This window comes from Anastrepha ludens, chromosome X (assembly GCF_028408465.1).
Source record: "Anastrepha ludens isolate Willacy chromosome X, idAnaLude1.1, whole genome shotgun sequence".
NCBI lineage: Eukaryota > Metazoa > Arthropoda > Insecta > Diptera > Tephritidae > Anastrepha > Anastrepha ludens.
The window spans coordinates 56,184,048-56,203,497 of record NC_071503.1 but is presented as its reverse complement, the minus strand read 5'-3'; the positions used below and the strand labels follow the sequence as shown (position 1 = coordinate 56,203,497).

The window sequence follows — 19,450 nt, the reverse complement described above, 5'->3', positions numbered from 1 at the left end:
CCGCATATGCTTGGACATGAAAACCGAGTTCCTGCATCTCCGCTAGTAGAGAGTCTACGACGAAGCACCACAGCAGCGGAGAAAGAACACCCCCTTGGGGACATCCTTGCCTGGCCCTGACTGTGATTTGTTCGTCACCACTCCCACCAGCGGTTAACAGCCTCTCAGAGAGCATGGAATATATCCATTTTACAATGGCTTATTAACTCCGTGTCGTTCGGCAGAAGAACATATCGAGCCAAAAGTGGCATTACCCGGAAAATGGGTTTCGAGTAGAGCATTAAGGGGTAACACCACTGTACACGCGTAAAATAAACACGATTTTTAAAGGATTTTTTTGTATAGAAGGAAAGAGAAAACAATCACTCGGATTTGGGAAGTTATTACTTATATACTAAAATACAAAACTACAAAGTTTGATCGAAAAATTTTACAAAATGGCGGCATTGGAGACATTTTTGTTATGTGGTTTCTCTTGAAGGAGCTCCGCGGCACGCAGCACAGAGGATGCAAATTTTAATCTGGAACAAAGAAACATTTTTTTTTTTTCTTAATCTAGATAAGAATAGCTAGAGAAGCACGTAGGGGATTTAAAAAATATTTATTTTTGTGGAATTAGCAAGCATTTCAAGGAAAAAACTCCATTTTGGACTAAAAAAACGGCACTTAAATAATTATAACAATCGTTTAAATTAATCTATCGAAAATCTCCTACGCTCTTCTCTTAAGAAGGTTATTATACAGACGTAGTGAAAAGCCTGATTAAAAATATTTAAAATTGTTTGAGTTATGCTGCGTGCCAATTTCAGAAAACCTGTTTTAAGAAAAACGCGTTTAAAGTTTGGAAATTTGGAGAAGTCGTTAGGTAGCAGTCACTAACGCTTAGCTAAAAGCTTAAAATATTTATGAAATAAACTTCGTTAACGTATACAACTTTTTGTTCTGTATTTTAAAAGGTTGAAAGAATTTTTTAAGCTTATAAAAAAAAATCAATTTTTTGAAATTTCTACAGTGGTGTTACCCCTTAAACGTTCCCGTTTTTGAAATGGTGTATGAACCATCAGGTTTTCGGATGGAATCCAGGCTTACTGAGCGGTCTAGATGAAGGACCTTACAAAGTCTCGCTGTTTCCCTCATTTCTTCGACGTTACTGCAGAAATTTCTATAGTATTCAGGTGTGGCTTTCCGTACTTTTTTCTTATATTCTCTCTGTGTAAGTCGATGATTAGCCCAGTCCTCTTCTGTTTGGGTATTTAAGGCCTTATTAAGAAGTTTTCTGGACCGTACACGAAGCTTCGACAGTTCAGGGTTCCTCCAAGGAACTGCTTTCCACTGGCTACTTTGCCTGGGCACAGTTCCTCGAAGCAATTGATAAAAGTACCTTCTAATTTCTTAGTAGCGTCTTCAATCATTTCTACTGATTTGAGTTTTTTCAGGTTTGGTAATCGCTCTGTTACAAGCTCACCATACCTGTCCCAGTCCATATTTCGAGGACTCCTACCGGAAGGTATTGATATTGCATCAATTCCCAGTCGGAATTCGATAAGACGATGATCAGAAGGAGAGTCTTCTTCCAAAACTCGCCATCGGTTGATTTGATTTCCAACTAACCTATTGGTAAGTGTTAAATCAATCACCTCTTGTCTCCTTTTGGTCACAAAAGTTGGTTTGTTACCAGTGTTTTGAATGACCAAATCGGATGACAGGATCCAGTAACTTGAGACCTCTGGGGTTACATTTGCTGCTTCCCCAAAAATTGTTCTGTGAATTTGCATCACAGCCCACTATTAGCCCCAGATTTTTGGATTCTGCATACTTGGCCACTTCTTTTAGCTCTCTCGAAGGAGGTGGCTGTAAAGAGTCAGGTAGGCCAAAATTATGATTCTTTCGACACTGTTCCCACTCTTCCAGTACTTTATTTTTGCAGCTACGATATCTCCGGAGCATAGCTCTTTTAACATCGTGTGTTCGATCAACCTCGGCATGATAATACATGCTCGCGGTCTCACATTCCCTTCACAATGAAGTATTTGTCCCCACGACATAGCACCTAGACCACAGATACGCTTGTGACATACCCATGGTTCTTGTATTAGTATTATATGTGGGTTTGTTTGCAGTTTTGCATGCCTACGGCACAGGAGAGCCGTAGACGCTTTTCTATGCTGCAGATTTATCTGTGTTACTTATTAATAAATCTAATGTCCTTAGAGTCTAGGCGTGTTCTGTTGTCGATGTGTTTTGTCTTCGATATTTGTGCGGATTGTCGGTATCTTCTCAATAAAATTAGTTTCAATGTTCCCTCACGCATTTTCTGTTGTAATGAACTGTTTTTTGTGGGTTTTGCTAAAACTGTTTATGGAATGAATGCTCCTTTTGAAGGGCCCTAGCTCAATTTAATGCTTATTCTTCTTCCTTAGTCTTTGATTTCTCTTACTCTAAGTTTACTTTTATGAAGTTACTTCTAGGAATCTTGTCATAAGGTCTTAATTTGTATCTACCTATGTAATAGTCTGGAAGCTTCTTGTTTGTTGATTAAATAAATAAATTCTATTTCGCACCGAGAAATATATTTATTAGAAAAAAAATTGTCCAGGGCATTGAACTGGGCCATATAATCTATATATTTATTTTTAAAGGCAATATTTTTAGTTTCCTTATGTGGCTTAAAATATTTGTTTCTTAGATTTTTGAACTTTTTTTTAATTTTGTAGTGTACCAGGCCAGTTATATATTTTACCCGGAAGTAAAGACAGATTCCTGCTAAATATTTTAAACAACTTATGCAAGAACACTCCATAGCATAGAAAGTTGACTTCCAATAAATTTCAGAAATGTGGGAGTTGAGAGAGTCAAAATTAGCATTCGTGAAGTTATAAGAGCGAGTGTTTGAATAAATATTGACGTTGAACGCTAGTTCAAAAGACTTTTTAAGAATAAGTAAGAGTACATGATGCATCTCCGATTTGCAGCTTGGAGAATAACACCCAGTTGAATGGGAAATTAAATTATTATCTATAAAAATAAGATAAAAGATATTGATCAGCTTATTTACAAACGAATGAATCTGAATTGAATTAACACTAAAAGATTATCTAGGAAGTTAATTTCATGAGCGTAGTTAACGTTTGTTCGAGTAAAGGTATGATCGTTTAGAAAATTAGACCAAACATTTTAATTTAGATTAAAATCACCCAATATACAAAAGTGACTATTCACGTTATTTTTATATACGTCAATATAATATTATTTACATGAGCGCAATACAGTGAATCAGTAGTACTAGGATGAATGTATGACGCACAAATGAAGAGCTTACCAAATAAGCCGTAAATGAAAACGCAAATCTAATCAATTAGTGAATCACTATTTTGATAGGTAACAAAGTGACGAAAGGAGGGAACACCAAAGAACGGCAATTTTGATAATATCAACTTGGCTATTGGGCCTGCTTCCATTTGAAAAAAGGTCTTATTTTGGCATCTGATGGCCATATAGAAGGCTCAAGCAACTTATTAAATATCGAAAGCTGGAGGCAAAATTCCAAGTTATATCTAGATAAAGTGCTAGAATCCATGCCTTTCTTAATTAATTTAAAACAATGAATTAGTGTTGGAGAAATATTTGCATTTTGGGAGATACACTTCTCAATATCACAAGCCTGAGCATTGGGCTTACTCGATCACAGATGCAGTCATTTCAGGCGAACAGCTACATCGAGACTTGCATTTAAGTTGCTCCCGACAGAAGCGCGTTACGAGTGTTGTTTAGATTAGTAATTAAGGATCTTATTTTACTTTATTAATAAAAAAATATTTATTAGATTATTTATTTATTACTACATGATTGATAAACGAAGACTAAGCTGAATTGTTATCAATTCAGTCCTTTATTGAGAAGAAATGTCATTCTTAGCATTTTCGTTATGTCTGGGAATTAATTATTTTGGTAAACTATTCTAGTGAATTCTAGTGAATTGTGTACTACTTTTGAAAAATTATTGGTAACAACGGAAACGTAAAAAAATTGAACTTGCAATTTGATAAACAGGAAACGTAAAAAAAAATTGAACTTGCAAAGAAAATAAACTGTTTACCAATTAAATTAATTAAATAAAAATTATAAAAGTGCAACTTAATGAATTTTGCGTGTGAACCAAAAAATATTATGCTTAAAGTACGGCGGCCGCCGTAGCCGAATGGGTTGGTGCGTGATTACCATTCAGAATTCACAGAGAGGTCGTTGGTTCGAATCTCGGTGAAAGCAAAATTAATAAAAACATTTTTTTAATAGCGGTCGCCCCTCGGCAGGCAATGGAAAACCTCCGAGTGTATTTCTGCCATGAAAAAGCTCCTCATAAAAATATCTGCCGTTCGGAGTCGGCTTGAAACTGTAGGTCCCTCCATTTGTGGAACAACATCAAGACGCACACCACAAATAGGAGGAGGAGCTCGGCCAAACACCTAACAGAAGTGTACGCGCCAATTATTTATTTTTGTTTTTTTTTTTAATTATTACAATAATTATTATTATGTACATCTATACTTTGTTGATTATGTTTGAGTTTTTTTTCTCATATAATATTGTTTTTGTAGTTTCTTCATGTTTTGTTTGCTTAATATACACTGATTCTAAATAGTTTTAAATTGGCGTTAATATTAAGTTTATTATTAATTTTTGTAATTATATTAGGTAATATATATAAATTTATCATGGTTGGTTGGTTGGTTGGTTGGTTTAAGGGTGACCCCGCATCGGAGTGCCACATAGACCGCAAGTTGGGTCCGTTGTGTTGCCCTAGAGCTCATTATGTTATATGATTTCCCCACCTAACCTGAGATTTTTATTGTAGATTTTGGACAAAGATATTAATTCGTTTCGAGAATTTGATGAGAGATTCGATTTTCAGGTTCGAGAGTACTGAAAGATTGTCAATTGTTGGAGAGCCTAGAAGAGCGAGTCGACTTCTGGCTAGACCGGGACAACTGCACAGCAAATGTCTGCTCGATACTTCCTCATCTTCGTCCTCGCAGTATCTGCACAGGTCGTTTTGAGGAACCCCGAGCCGACGTGCGGGAGTGCCCAATAGGCAGTGGCCGGTGATAAGAGATATTATATGCCTTAGTTCGTGTTTCGAAAGACTTATAAGGGTTTTTGTCTGTTTCAGATTGTAGGATGGTCAGGATTGTCTGGTCGTAACGCAAGTAGTTTCCACTCGCCACCTCCGATCAGCAATGCTGTGAAATTCTCGTTCAATGAGCAATTTATATGTTGAGAGCGGAATGTGGATTGTGGGTAAGTTACTAACATTTGATTGCGCAGCTCCAGCTCTTGCGAGCTCATCAGCTTTGCAGTTACCTTCGAATCCACTGTGACCCGGTATCCAGATAACTTGGACAGAATTCTGAACACTTATCTCGTTAAGAGATAAGAGACAGGATCGAACTACATCTGAGTGGGTAAAAGAGGAGCTGAGTGCTCGAACGGCCGCTTGACTGTCGGTGAAAAAGCGGATATCCTCTAGTGATATTCTATTTTCTAAGAGAGTTTTCGCAGCATACCAGATAGCGCATACTTCCGCTTGGAATACACTACAGTAGTCGCGTAATCTAAATGATAGATTGATGTGAGGGGAATTGGAAAAGATTCCAAATCCCACTTTGCCGTCTTGTTTTGAACCATCTGTATATATAATCAGAGGGCCATCGATTTCGGTAAGATTTGTCTTCCATTCTTCCCTAGTTGGGAGTGAACAGGAGAATAGCAAGGGTGATGATGGAAGACTTACATGATAGTCTATGTCGGAAGAGATAACAGTGTTCCTGTTCAGTATGGCCGAATGGCCAAGATATTTATTCCATTTCGATATAGCATCCATGCGTGTCCCTGCTTTCGCTGCAATCGCTTTGCCAGCCAGCTCGATAAGGAACAAGTGAAGCAACGTAGTTATAGCCTTAGTAGGTGTTGTACTTAAGCATCCTGTTATCAGGAGGCAGGCTGTTCTTTCGACTCGATCAATTGCGGCTACTCTACACCGTTTTTCGAGTGCTGTCCACAATACAACCACACCGTAGAAGAGTATCGGTTTGATGATCGAGGTATATATCCAATAAATGATCCGAGGTAAAAACCCCAGGTTTTGCCTATAGCTATGAAAGCTTTTTTACATATGTTTTCGATGTTCAATTTCCAACTCAACTTCGTATCTAGAATAACTCCTAGATATTTAGCTGAATCTGATAGAAGTAATGATTCCCCTTTTAAAGTTATTGTTTGCAGTGGAGAAGATTGTTGTTTCCTATTGAAGAGAACAGGATCTGTCTTTGCTGGATTCGCATTTAGTCCGCATTCGGTGAAACATTTTGACAGAATATTGATTGAGCGTTGCATGAGCTCAGTGAGGGTATTCAGGTGTTTGCCTGACACGCAGAGAGCAATGTCATCTGCATAGGCTACAACCTTGCAGCCTGCTTTTTCGAGATTTCGAAGCAAACTGTTTACAGCGAGATTCCTGAGAAGGGGTGAAAGTACTCCGCCTTGAGGAGTGCCTTTGACGGCGCACATTCTCATGCGGCTTAACCCAAGCTCTGAAGTGATTATTCTGTTTTGGAGCAATTGTTCGATCATCTTTCGGATGGAGTAATTAATACCCAATTTGGCAATTTCAGACAAAATAGCGTTGGGTTCAATATTATTAAAAGCACCTACTATGTCCATAAATGCGACAAGAGAGTACTCCTTATTGTGAAGGGAAGTTTCCACTGTTTGCACCAGTGAATGAAGTGCCGTTTCAGTCGATTTCCCTTTAGTGTAGGCATGTTGTGCCTCAGAGATCAACTTAGTATCAAGTTATGTTTTGATTTGCTCATCTAAGACTTTTTCAAAAGCCTTTAAGCAAAAAGAGGTTAGGCTAATGGGCCTGAAGTCGTTTGGTTTGCAGTGTGAAAGCTTCCCCGTTTTCGGAATGAATACTACCTTCGATTTCTTCCAAATTGTCGGAAGGTAAGAGAGATTTAAACACTTGTTAAAGATCCTTGTTAACCAAGGCAGTAGAATTTCCAGTCCTTCTTGAAGTTCTGCTGGAATGATGTTGTCAGGACCTGGTGATTTAAATTTTTTAAAACTTAGTATTGCTGTAGAGATGCTATTAGAGCTGATTAGATCTGATATATTCCCATAATTACTCTGAAAAGTGCTGGGAAGTGCAGTTAAGTTGGCAACACAGCCTGGAAAGTGAGATTCTAGCAGTATTCTAAGAGTGCGGTCAGTTGAAGTAGTTCAAGTTCCATCTTGAGTCATGATAAAACTGGGAGAGACTGGGTTTGATGCAAGAATCTTGCGTAGTCTGCTTACTTCTGAAGTATTCTCTAATTCTTGAGTGTATGATCGCCAGGATGTGCGTTTTGCACTTCAAACAGCTTTCTTAAAGTCTTTGAGACATTGTCGATATTCTTCCCATTCGTCTGTTATTTTAGATTGGTTAAAGAGTTTCCGAGTTCGATTGCGAAGCTCTGAGATTTCTGGAGTCCACCAGTGCAGATTAATCTGCAGCACTTTTAGACGAACATTCAATGACTGTGGCGTTCGCGTCATCACCGCTATCTAAAAGTTGAATGTTAAATAAGTTGAATGTTAAATAAGTGTCCCACAAGCTCGCTGTTCGATTCCGAGTCGGACTCAATCGTCGAAGCTTGTGAGAGAGGCTTATCGACATCCATCTTGGGGGCCGCCGTACTCTCTTCGCTGGGTGCGAGGAGATTTTTCGGCTGATAGGTCCAGATGGTAGTGGTGATTAACCCGAACGCCACAATCCCCTTGCGGTCGTCCAGTGCTTTAACGTTTTCCGGGTCCAGGAGCAGCGTGACATGTCTGGAGTTTCCGGAAGGCTCTTCCACCTTAACTACCCTCCAGTTTTCGGTGGGTAGGTTCGGGTTTCCGGATCGGATGGCTCTAGAGGTATTCTTGCTCTGCCGCTTGGTTGGTTTGGTATTTCGCTCTTATTGACGAGCTGGAGATTCGCCCCGGGCCATACCTCGCCGAGTCGGTCGAGGACCATGCCGTACAGGTTGACAGAGCGTTGATCCGAGCACGCGATCAACTTGACCCTTGTCTGGAACCATCCCGCGTCAGAGCGGAAAGGAGGGGGTCCTGGGTTCTGCTTCAGAACGTCCAGGTAGCCCAACTGAAGTTTTCTCTCCACAATTTTCCAGTTTGATGGAGAGATGAAACCGTCAGGGTGGCTCTTATCCACCACCGCCATGACCAGACTATCTCTGGCAACTTCGCAGAACTTGCGTAATTTGACCTCTGAGTAAGTTTTATGCTTCCTGGGGTCTTTGGAACTAGGAGGATCCTCTGAAGACCGCTGCCGCTTAGCTGCACTCGGTTTTTCTTCGGACGCCTCATACTTCCGAAGGAATTCCCGGTCCCAATCGAGAGCTGCCTTTTGTTGGTCGGACAGCTCCTCCTCAGGGGTTTTGCCGAGCTTTTCCATAAGGAAAGTGGCGCGTCTTTTATCTCTATATCGACGGAGATGAGGAGGGACAGGTTTTTTGGAGACTTCTGTCTGATTTGTTTTCCCAGTTTCTGGCAAAACAGTTTTGGTGATAGATTGCTTCTCCGCAGCCGAGTCGGTTTTGGAGGAAGTAGAAGCCACAAGAGAATGCGGTGGTGTCTCTTTGACGGTCTTGCTCTTAGTTAAACTGTGGGGTAAGGTTTACTGTTTTAGTTGCAAGTAGAAGGAAGTTTTTGTTCGTCGTATCTAGTAAAGTCTTTGTTTCGGTGTTGGTTGTGTTCAAGGTATTTATACTTTTCAATATTATATCCGAAATCTTCTTATAAGAAGTTGTATTAACAATGTGGATTATTTTGCTATAATGTTCTATAACTTCAACTTCATCTGTTTTTATTGGTAAGTATCTGCTATTGATAGTTAAATCTTAAATGTCTGTAGATTCCGAAATGACGGTTGTGAGAAACTTCAGCGTAACTACTTAGTTTGTCATCTGAAAGAAAATTGATTAGTTTATCAATTGTTGTTAGGGCTTTCTCTGTCTTGATATTCTCTTTTGGTTTTGATGTGTTTTTTTGTAGTATTTGTGTCTGGTCCGTTTAGTTTATAAATGAATCATCGTCTATCTTATTCGCGTTAATTTTCCTGTACTTTCTATGGTTTTCCCGCCTCTAACTTCTTTGATATATTGTAATTGGTACCTTTTTCTAATTCTATATCCGTCCTATCTTTGTTAAGTTTACTAATATATTTTTCTTTCTTTGCTAACATTAAATCATGTATTTCCCTACACTTTTCTTCATTTATTTTACCATTTACAAAATCTATTGGTCTAATATTATTGGTACTATGAATTGTATTATTATAGAACCCTATAATTTTTACCATTTTTTTCTCTATTGTTTCATCCTTATTCCTTTCATCATGTCTTAAGAGGCGTATATGTTCATTTATAGTATTATGCAATCTTTCTATATTTGCGTTAGATGTGTGATTCCCGTTTGAGGTGAAATGGAAATGTGCACAAATATTTTCCTTTTCTAATAATGCCCGCATTTCTGCAGCTTTAAATCCAAGTTCGTTGTCTACTATTACCTTTACGATTTTTCCGAACATACTTATAACTTGTAATATTTTACTTTTAAATTCTGTACAACTTCTTCCGTTTATCGGAAAAGCTAAAGCGTACTTAGAGAATTTATCTATCATTGTTAGAAATTGCTTCTTATCTGAAGTATAAAAAACGTCAATATGAATAAATTATTTTGGTTTACTTGGTGTTTCGGTAATCTTATATGGTATTTTTGGTGGGTTGCGGTCATATTTCTCTAAGATACATGTTTCGCAATTGTTAATGTACTTAGTTATTTCCAATTTCAAGGGTTAAACGATTTTAGTTTAAGTTCTTCATAGACTGCCTGGATTCCCCTATGATTATTATGGAGGTGTTCGGAGTCAATAATTTCTGTTAATTTGATATTGTCTTTAATGTTCTCGAGCAATGTCTGGCACCCTATTATTGGTATTGCAGTCCGCAGTTTCATTGTATGTGTGTCTGAATGTCTCCAAAAAGGAGTCGTCTATAATTACACTGTGCGACAGTGATATTATACTTTTATGGAGCCCTAGTACAACTTGTGGCTATAGAGAACTAAGAAAAATGGTATAGGAGAAATTTCCAATACACCCCCAAAATCTCGTTTTTCATTAGGTTGATGTGAAGAATCACTCCTAACTTCGCCAATTTCCATCCGATTTCGAATTTGTTTTTTTAGTTCGAAAGAACAAAAACAAGCCTTTTTGACAGTGTGTTCATAATTTTTCTGAAATGACAACTGACGAGACTGTAGACGGAAGTATTTGGAATTTGTTTATTTTTTTCTCTAATTTTTCAACTTTGACATAATTTTCACGATATTATCCGATATTGAGGATTTTTTTTAGTGCTCCACTGTTATAGTAAATTTAATTTTGCGTCGAATGAGCTGTATTTGACTGTAATTGAATTAAAATTAATAGAGTTGTGTGGGTTTTAAAATTTTTTTTTTTTTTTTTTACTAATTTGGTATGTAGGTATAATTTACGCTTAATGGGAATAAGGGCGCGTTTCGAAGCATGAAAATGATAACAAGTGTCATTATAAACACATAATATTTATTGGAGTATTGTGCAGTGCAGCACTGTACGGTATGGTACGGTGCGGTACGGTGCAGTACACAACGGAACTGGTTCCAAACTTAAAAATACATTGGAAACGGCCCCTTGGAGTTTAGTATGGTACGGTGCATTTGTCATTCTCTTCATCAGTTTTGAATACTTCTCTGTAAGAAGTTCAATCATCATCATTCAACTAAATTCCATTGTTTAAATCGAGAAGCGAGCGTTTCAGATTGTCTTCCCGATATAAGTAAATCACGAGAAAGATCCGGAAAATCTGAATTTGATACAATGTGTCGTTCTGAAGACTTAGAACCAGACGGAAAGTACTCTACATCATCAGGTTTATTGTTATCAGTTTGATCATCATCAGCACTGAGTTGAAATTCATTCAGTTCATGACCTGCAGTTGAGTCAATCATATCGTCCAAGACTACGGGGTTCTTAACAGTTGCAACATCAGCATTCTTTCTTCCGTTTTACAAAAGTAACAATCATCTGGTTTATGATAAGGCTGATGATGCCACATCATCGGAGAATATAAAGAAATTCGACTTTTCTGGCAACGTTTTGATTTATATCTCTTGAATTTCAATGAACACTCAGTGCAAGCAAATTCCGGTTCATACCAGCGATCAGAAGTAGTATATGTAAGCTTAAAGAAATCGTTGTAGCCATCAACCAGAGCTTTATTACTCTGTAACTTCAAACAATGCTTTTGATCCACAAACCACATATGAAACAAAACTTATAGCGATTATCGCACATTTATTTCTCACAAATTGAAGCAAAACAATAAAACTTTCACGTTTTAATAAGGCTAAATTATAATAACAAACTTCTTTTGTTAATCAATGCACAGTGTGAACTTTGGTACCCTTGGGAGCTTTTTCATATTTCTATTCAAAAAAAAAATGTGTGATAATATGTCAGATATTTTCGTTAGTTCTAACCAGTTCTGTTGTATGCAGTACAGTGTACTCTCATGTATACATATATACTTCAATAAATATTACGTAACTATAATAACGCATCAAAACACGTCCTTATTCCAATTTAGCGTAAGTTATACCTACATAGCAAATTAGTAAAAAAAAAATAAAATCTTAAAACCCACACAACTCTATTAATTTTAATTCAATTACAGGCAAATATAGCTCATTCGACGCAAAATTAAATTTACTATATCAGTGGTGCACTAAAAAAATCCTCAATATCGGATAATATCGTGAAAATTATGTCAAAGTTGAAAAAATAGAGAAAAAATAAAAAAAATTCCAAATACTTCCGTCTACAGTCGTCAGTTGTCATTTCAGAAAAATTATGAACACACTGTCAAAAAGGCTTGTTTTTGTTCTTTCGAACTAAAAAAACAAATTCGAAATCGGATGGAAATTGGCGAAGTTAGGAGTGATTCTTCACATCAACCTAATGAAAAACGGTTTTATGGCCATAAAATGAGATTTTGGGGGTGTATTGGAAATTTCTCCTATACCATTTTTTTTAGTTTTTTTATAGCCACAAGTTGTGCTAGGTCTCCATAAAAGTATATTTAATTTTTTTTTTTTGTCACACAGTGTTATTGCATTTAATTGGGTTGGATTAAAATGTTTTTTAATTTAAGGTATTACTGTTGGATTGTGAAGTTCTTTAAAGTAAAAGGTTCTTCTAGCATTTCGGAATACTTTCTTAATGCGTATTCTGGTAGACCCAGATGTAATTTTGGATATAATAATTCGATTTTTAAAGAAATGTATCGGTGCTGCATCTTCTATAATTTCTTTAATGGTTTCTATTGTAATAATTTGAAGATTCTTGTCGGTAATTCGGGATAATGCATCGGGATTCCCGTTATTGATTCCGCGTTTGTAAATGTTGTTGTAATCGTATTCTTCCAATTTCAGCCTCCATCTTATCAGCTTTGAATTTGGTGCTTTAATTGAAAACAACCATTGTAAGGGCTAGTGGTCAGTTTGAATGGTGACTGTTCTACCAAACAAATGAGGGCGAAAGTACCCTACTGCCCATATTACAGCTAGGAGTTCTTTTTCGATAGTACTGTAGATTATTTTATGCTCATTGAGCGTTTTGCTCGCATAGCAGATTGGGTGGCTAACTTGTTACAGGATAGCTCCCAACGCAGAATTACTTGCATCAGTATTTACTACAAATTTTTGTTTAAAATCAGGATAAATCAAAATCGTATTACTAGTGAGCATAGATTTAAGTGTATTAAAACTTTTTAAGTATTCGGGATCGTTTATATTCAATTTGACGTCCTTTTTTAAGGTAATATCACACTTATTTGGTTGGATTTTTAAGTTGGTCTCCTTGATACGGTTTAATACCAATCTGATTGAATTCAGATGTTCTTCAAGTGACGTAGAGTAAATTATAACGTCATCTAGGTAGACCAAACATACTTTTCCTAACAAGTCACCCAGCACTAGGTTCATCAAGCGCTGGAACGTGGCTGGTGCTGTTTTTAAGCCGAAAGGCATTCTTAAAAATTCATAGTGGCTTCCGTCTACAGAGAATGCTGTTTTATGCATATCTCTATCGTCTATTTCAACTTGGTGGAAGCCTTTAGCTAGGTCAAATGTTGTGAAATACGTACTCCGACCTAGTTTATCTTATATTTCTTCCATATTAGGGTTGGGATATTTGTCGCCAATAGTTTTGTCATTTAGTTTACGGCAAGCCATTTCTCTCGCCACTTGTATCGTCCTTTTTTGGTACGTTCCAAATAGGGGTTGAGTACGGTGAAGTAGAATGTCGGATTATATTATTATCCAGCATCTTTTGGATTTGTTTCTTTACCTGTTGTTTGTGGATATAGGGATAGCGATATGATTTGGTAAAGATAAGTTTATTATCTACTGTATTTATTCGATGTTTAATAACGTTTGTAAATGTTAATTGAGAATTGGAATCATAGAATAAATCCACATATTTTTTGATTAATTTGCAGAATTTTTCGCGCTCTTCAGAGTTCATGTGGCAAATCTTTGCATGGTTTTTCATCAGAAATGTAGTAATTTTCGTAGGTTACAGGCCAATAATCATACGGGTTTAGTTATATCACAGCAGAGCAGTGATAACAGTTGTCAACAGTTACGGCAAAATTTTATGAATCATTGGTATTATAACAGTATTTTACATGATCCACACCGTTTTCAGTACTGGTAATGAATTTTATTGTATTAATAAAGTCAAAGTGAAAGGTTCTTCTAGTATTTCGGAATATTTTTTTAATGCGTATTCTGGTAGACTCAGATGTAATTTTGGATATAATAATTAGATTTTTATAGAAATGTATCGGTGTTGCATCTTCTGTAATTTCTTTAATGGTTTCTATTGTAATAATTTGAAAATTCTTGTCGGTAATTCGGGATAATGCATCGGGATTCCCGTTATTGATTCCGCGTTTGTAAATAATGTTGTAATCGTATTCTTCCAATTTCAGCCTCCATCGACCATTGTAAGGGTTAGTGGTCAGTTTGAATGGTGACTGTTCTACCAAACAAATGAGGGTCTGCCCATATTACTGCCCATAATACAGCTAGGAGTTCTTTTTCGATAGTACTGTAGCTTATTTTATGCTCATTGAGCGTTCTGCTCGCATAGCAGATTGGGTGGCTAACTTGTGGCAGGATAGCTCCCAATGCAAAATTACTTGCATGAGTATTTACTACAAATTTTTGTTTAAAATCAGGATAAATCAAAATCGTATTACTAGTGAGCATAGATTTAAGTGTATTAAAACTTTTTAAGTATTCGGGATCGTTTATATTCAATTTGACGTCCTTTTTAAGGTAATACCACACTTATTTGGTTGGATTTTTAAGTTGGTCTCCTTGATACGGTTTAATACCAATCTGATTGAATTCAGATGTTCTTCAAGTGACGTAGAGTAAATTATAACGTCATCTAGGTAGACCAAACATACATTTCCTAACAAGTCACCCAGCACTAGGTTCATCAAGCGCTGGAACGTGGCTGGTGCTGTTTTTAAGCCGAAAGGCATTCTTAAAAATTCATAGTGGCTTCCCTCTACAGAGAATGCTGTTTTATGCATATCTCTATCGTCTATTTCAACTTGGTGGAAGCCTTTAGCTAGGTCAAATGTTGTGAAATACGTACTCCGACCTAGTTTATCTTATATTTCTTCCATATTAGGGTTGGGATATTTGTCGCGAATAGTTTTGTCATTTAGTTTACGGCACGCCATTTCTCTCGCCACTTGCATCGTCCTGTTTTGGTACGTTCCAAATAAGGGTTGAGTACGGTGAAGTAGAATGTCGGATTATATTATTATCCAGCATCTTTTGGATTTGTTTCTTTACCTGTTGTTTGTGGATATAGGGGTAGCGATATGATTTGGTAAAGATAAGTTTATTATCGACTGTGTTTATTCGATGTTTAATAACGTTTGTAAATGTTAATTGAGAATTGGAATCATAGAATAAATCCACTTTTTTTTTTGATTAATTTGCAGAATTTTTCGCGTTCTTCAGAGTTCATGTGGGAAATCTTTGTATGGTTTAGTTATATCACAGCAGAGCAGTGATAACAGTTGTCAACAGTTACGGCAAAATTTTATGAATCATTGGTATTATAACAGTCTTTTACATGATCCACACCGTTTTCAGTACTGGTAAAGAATTTTATATTATTTAGACCCAGAAAGTTAAGTGGAATAATTTTATTGTTCATAATCAATTGATTTTTGTCGTAATCTAATATGGCTTCGTAATATTTTAATACGTCATTTCCTAATAGTCTAGCATACGTTTCATGAAATTTACATTCTATTAATTGCATCCATTCGTTAGTATCTTCCAATTCTGCAAATAATGGTACTTTGTATATTGTTTCAGTTTAACTGTATTTTGAGGAGTTTTCAGGTTTATTGTGGTGGATTTCATTTCCTATTTTGGATATCAAAGGCCAGTATTAAGGGGTAACACCACTGTAGAAATTTCAAAAAATTGATTTTCTTTTTATAAGCTTAAAAAATTCTTTGAACCTTTTAAAATACAGAACAAAAAGTTGTATACGTTACCGAAGTTTATTTCATAAATATTTTAAGCTTTTAACCAAGCGTTAGTGACTGCTACCTAACGACTTCTCCAAATTTTCAAACTTTAAACGCGTTTTTCTCAAAACACGTTTTCTGAAATTGGCACGCAGCATAACTCAAACAATTTTAAATATTTTTAATCAGGTTTTTCACTACGTCTGTATAATAACCTTCTTAAGAGAAGAGCGTAGGAGATTTTCGATAGATTAATTTAAACGATTGTTATAATTATTTAAGTGCCGTTTTTTTAGTCCAAAATAGAGTTTTTTCCTTCAAATGCTTGCTAATTCCACAAAAATAAATATTTTTTAAATCCCCTACGTGTTTCTCTAGCTATTCTTATCTAGATTAAGAAAAAAAATGTTTCTTTGTTCCAGATTAAAATTTGCACCCTCTGTGCTGCGTGCCGCGGAGCTCCTTCAAGAGAAACCACATAACAAAAATGTCTCCAATGCCGCCATTTTGTAAAATTTTTCGATCAAACTTTGTAGTTTTGTATTTTAGTATATAAGTAATAACTTCCCAAATCAGAGTGATTGTTTTCCCTTTCCTTCTATACAAAAAAATTCTTTAAAAATTGTGTTTATTCTACGCGTGTACAGTGGTGTTACCCCTTAACTATGTATAGAGTGTGTGGCGCCAGTGTGCACGATACATTTGAATTTTCCTTTTATTATTATATAGGGTATTTCCCCTGTGAGGCCTGAGACTGAAAATTTTCTAAATATCTCTTTCTGTTTACTGCATTTGTCTGTCGTTGGACGTTAGGGCTACTAATGATGTTTCGATTACTATTTGTTTGGATCATGTTCACGTCCATAGGTTCTACAGATGGTTGATATTGAGGGTTGAAAGGTCGTTATGGCTCATTTTGTAATCTGTGATTGCTCCCATTTTGTTGGAAATTGTCATGCCTGTTGCTTCTATAATTGTATTGAGGCTGCATCACTGGTAAAGAGTTATTTCGTAAGTTATAAAATTTTTGGTTTCTCCGCTGGTTTTGATTTTGTCTGTGGAAAGGCATCTGGTTATGGTAGAATTTTTAGTTGTCATGACCTTTTACTCCGAAAGGTCGGCTTCGGGTCTTTGAGTAGGCGTATCCGGATTGAAAAATATTTCAATCGCTTCCTCCATGGTGTCTGGGTTTCTACATATTAGTATTGTTTTTATTGGTTCTGGCATCTTTTCCTTAATAACATTCAGTGCGGTTCTCATAATATTTCTGGCGCACTCATTTTCTGCTGAACCAGACCCAACTACCGACACTGTCATTCCCATGGCAGCCGGTTCTACGTTACCGGAATGACTCATGTTTTTCCCGACCAAGGGCTGCCGCCCCAGTACACTAGCCCTGTCTAGTGTATCGTATATCACCCCACCCCTTACGTCACAGGAGCAAACTCTCGCAGCAAACCTGCTCCAAATGCTTCTCCTCAGGGCTGGAGTCGAATCGAACCCTGGGCCAGAAGTATTCTACTGCTGCGTCTGCCATCAACGGCTTCACCCGAACTCCACCTCGGTTAGGTGCAATAAGTGCAACGGGTGGAGCCACCTTAAGACCTGCTCAGGCCTTAAGTCGCACAGGGAGTGGTCCACACGGTATGTGGCCATGTGTTGCTCCCGTCAACAGACGTCTGATGCCTCCACGGCTACCACACCCCCTGATAGGCCGGCACTACCAACCGCCACCACAACCCACACCTCCACGGTGAGGAGCCTATCGGAGCAACTCAACTCCCCTTCAACCCCTCCCATCCCTTCCTGCTCCAACCCCAGTGCGGGGACAAACCAGCAGCTCCTGGTCCCCCGTACAGTCTGTTCCGTGTGTCAGACCGTAATACCTCGGAATCTGGTATCAGTCCAATGCAATTCCTGCAGTGGCTGGTGCCATTTTCGGAGATGTTCCGGCCTGCGCACCACCCGTGAGTGGACAACTGCCTACGTTGCCCCCTGCTGCAGAGCTCTGCACCCATTACCGCCCCCGGAGGCGCGGCCGCCCACCACCATCAGGCCGCAACAACCACAGTGGATTGCGCAGCAGGTACAACGTAGACAACCCCACGCGTCCCTCACCCCCCGGATTACACTGACCTCACCGAGAAGCTTCAAGCTTCTCCAGTTTAACTGCAACGGACTTACGAGTAAGGTCGACGAGATAGTCGACTTTATGAGCCGACACAGTATTAAAATAGCTGCGGTCCAGGAAACAAAGTTGCACGCTAGGTCATCTCTGATCACCAGGGATGGCTATAACGTGCACAGACACGATCGCGAGCGAGACAATGGTGGTGGCCTAGCGTTCATAGTCCACCACACAGTGCAGTATCGTCTCATCGATGAAGGAATCGACCGCAGGGACAGCACCTTAGAATGACAAGGCATAGCTGTCCGGTCAAGCGATTCCGCATTCAAGCCTGCCAAATGATCGTAGGGGACAGCAATTGGCAGAGCAGATAGACGACTCGACATTCAGCACTGTGAACGACGACGCCCCCACCAGGGTAGTGGGCAATTGTAGCAGCTCGCCTGACCTAACAATAGCTAGCGCGGGTCTGATAAATAGCATAACGTGGCGACCTATGCTATCGCTTGCATCAGACCACTTGCCCATTATCGTCTCGATTGAGAGACCTGCCGACTTCGTTTCCGCGAATCACCGGTCCTATTTTAACTTTAAAAAAGCTAATTGGGCCGGCTTCACGGAATTCACCGAGGACACCTTCGCCGCTCTTCCCATCCCCACTGATGTGCGCGTGGGCGAATGCGCATTCCGCAAGGTGCTCACAGCTGCTGCGGCTCGCTTCATCCCAGCTGGATGTTATAAGGACATCCGTCCTCATTTCCCAGCAGAAGCAGCCAGTTTAGCAAACGAGCGTGACCACCTACGCCAGGCCGATCCCGGGGATCCCCGCATAAGGGATCTCAATTTGGAGATCCGGCAACTGGTAAATCAACATAAGCGGACTAAATGGGTTGAGCACCTGAAGACTTGTAACCTCACCTCCGGAGTGAGTAAGCTCTGGTCCACCGTTAGGTCACTGTCGAACCCGACGAAACACAACGACAAGGTGGCTATCACCTTCAACGGTTGTGCTTCGTCGGACCCGAAGAGATGCGCGAGCTATTTTAGCCGGCTGTTTACACTGCATCCTCCGGGCGACAGAACCAAACGTCGTGTTACCAGAAGGCTGCACAAACTGACGAACGACAGTGCGTCACTTACTTTCTCCGGTGATGAGGTTCAGGGGGCCATCAACAAGTCGAAATCATCGAAAGCCATTGGCCCTGACGGACTAAACGCGCTGATGCTGAAGCATCTGGGACCCCTGGGAGTAGGATACCTCACAAGGGTCTTCAATTTGTCTCTGGCCACTCTCATCATCCCTGACAAGTGGAAAGCAGGGAGAGTGATCCCACTTTTGAAACCTGGGAAACCCGCCAACCAAGGGGAGTCTTATCGGCCGATAACTCTCCTTTCCCCAGTAGTGAAGACACTTGAAGCCCTCCTACTCCCACTCTACACGACACATCTGGCCCCAGCCCCACATTAGCACGGATTCCGACGAGTGCACAGCACCACCACGGCACTCACCGCCATAAACGCCCAGATAAATCGCGGGCTTAACCAAAACCGCCCCTGCGAGAGGACTGTCCTAGTAGCGTTGGACCTAAAGAAGGCTTTCGATACAGTCAGCCAT

The 19,450-nt window shown here is 38.9% G+C and overlaps 1 protein-coding gene across 1 annotated transcript in view; it reads left to right on the top strand.

Annotated features, from left to right (window-relative positions):
• LOC128869167 (host cell factor-like) overlaps nucleotides 1-15,186 on the top strand; it is a 136,261-nt gene extending 121,075 nt beyond the window's left edge. The window contains exon 10 of the mRNA XM_054111668.1: nucleotides 15,168-15,186. The gene's annotated coding sequence lies outside the window, so the exon portion shown is untranslated. The remainder of the gene's footprint in view (nucleotides 1-15,167) is intronic.
• Nucleotides 15,187-19,450: the final 4,264 nt, after the last annotated feature.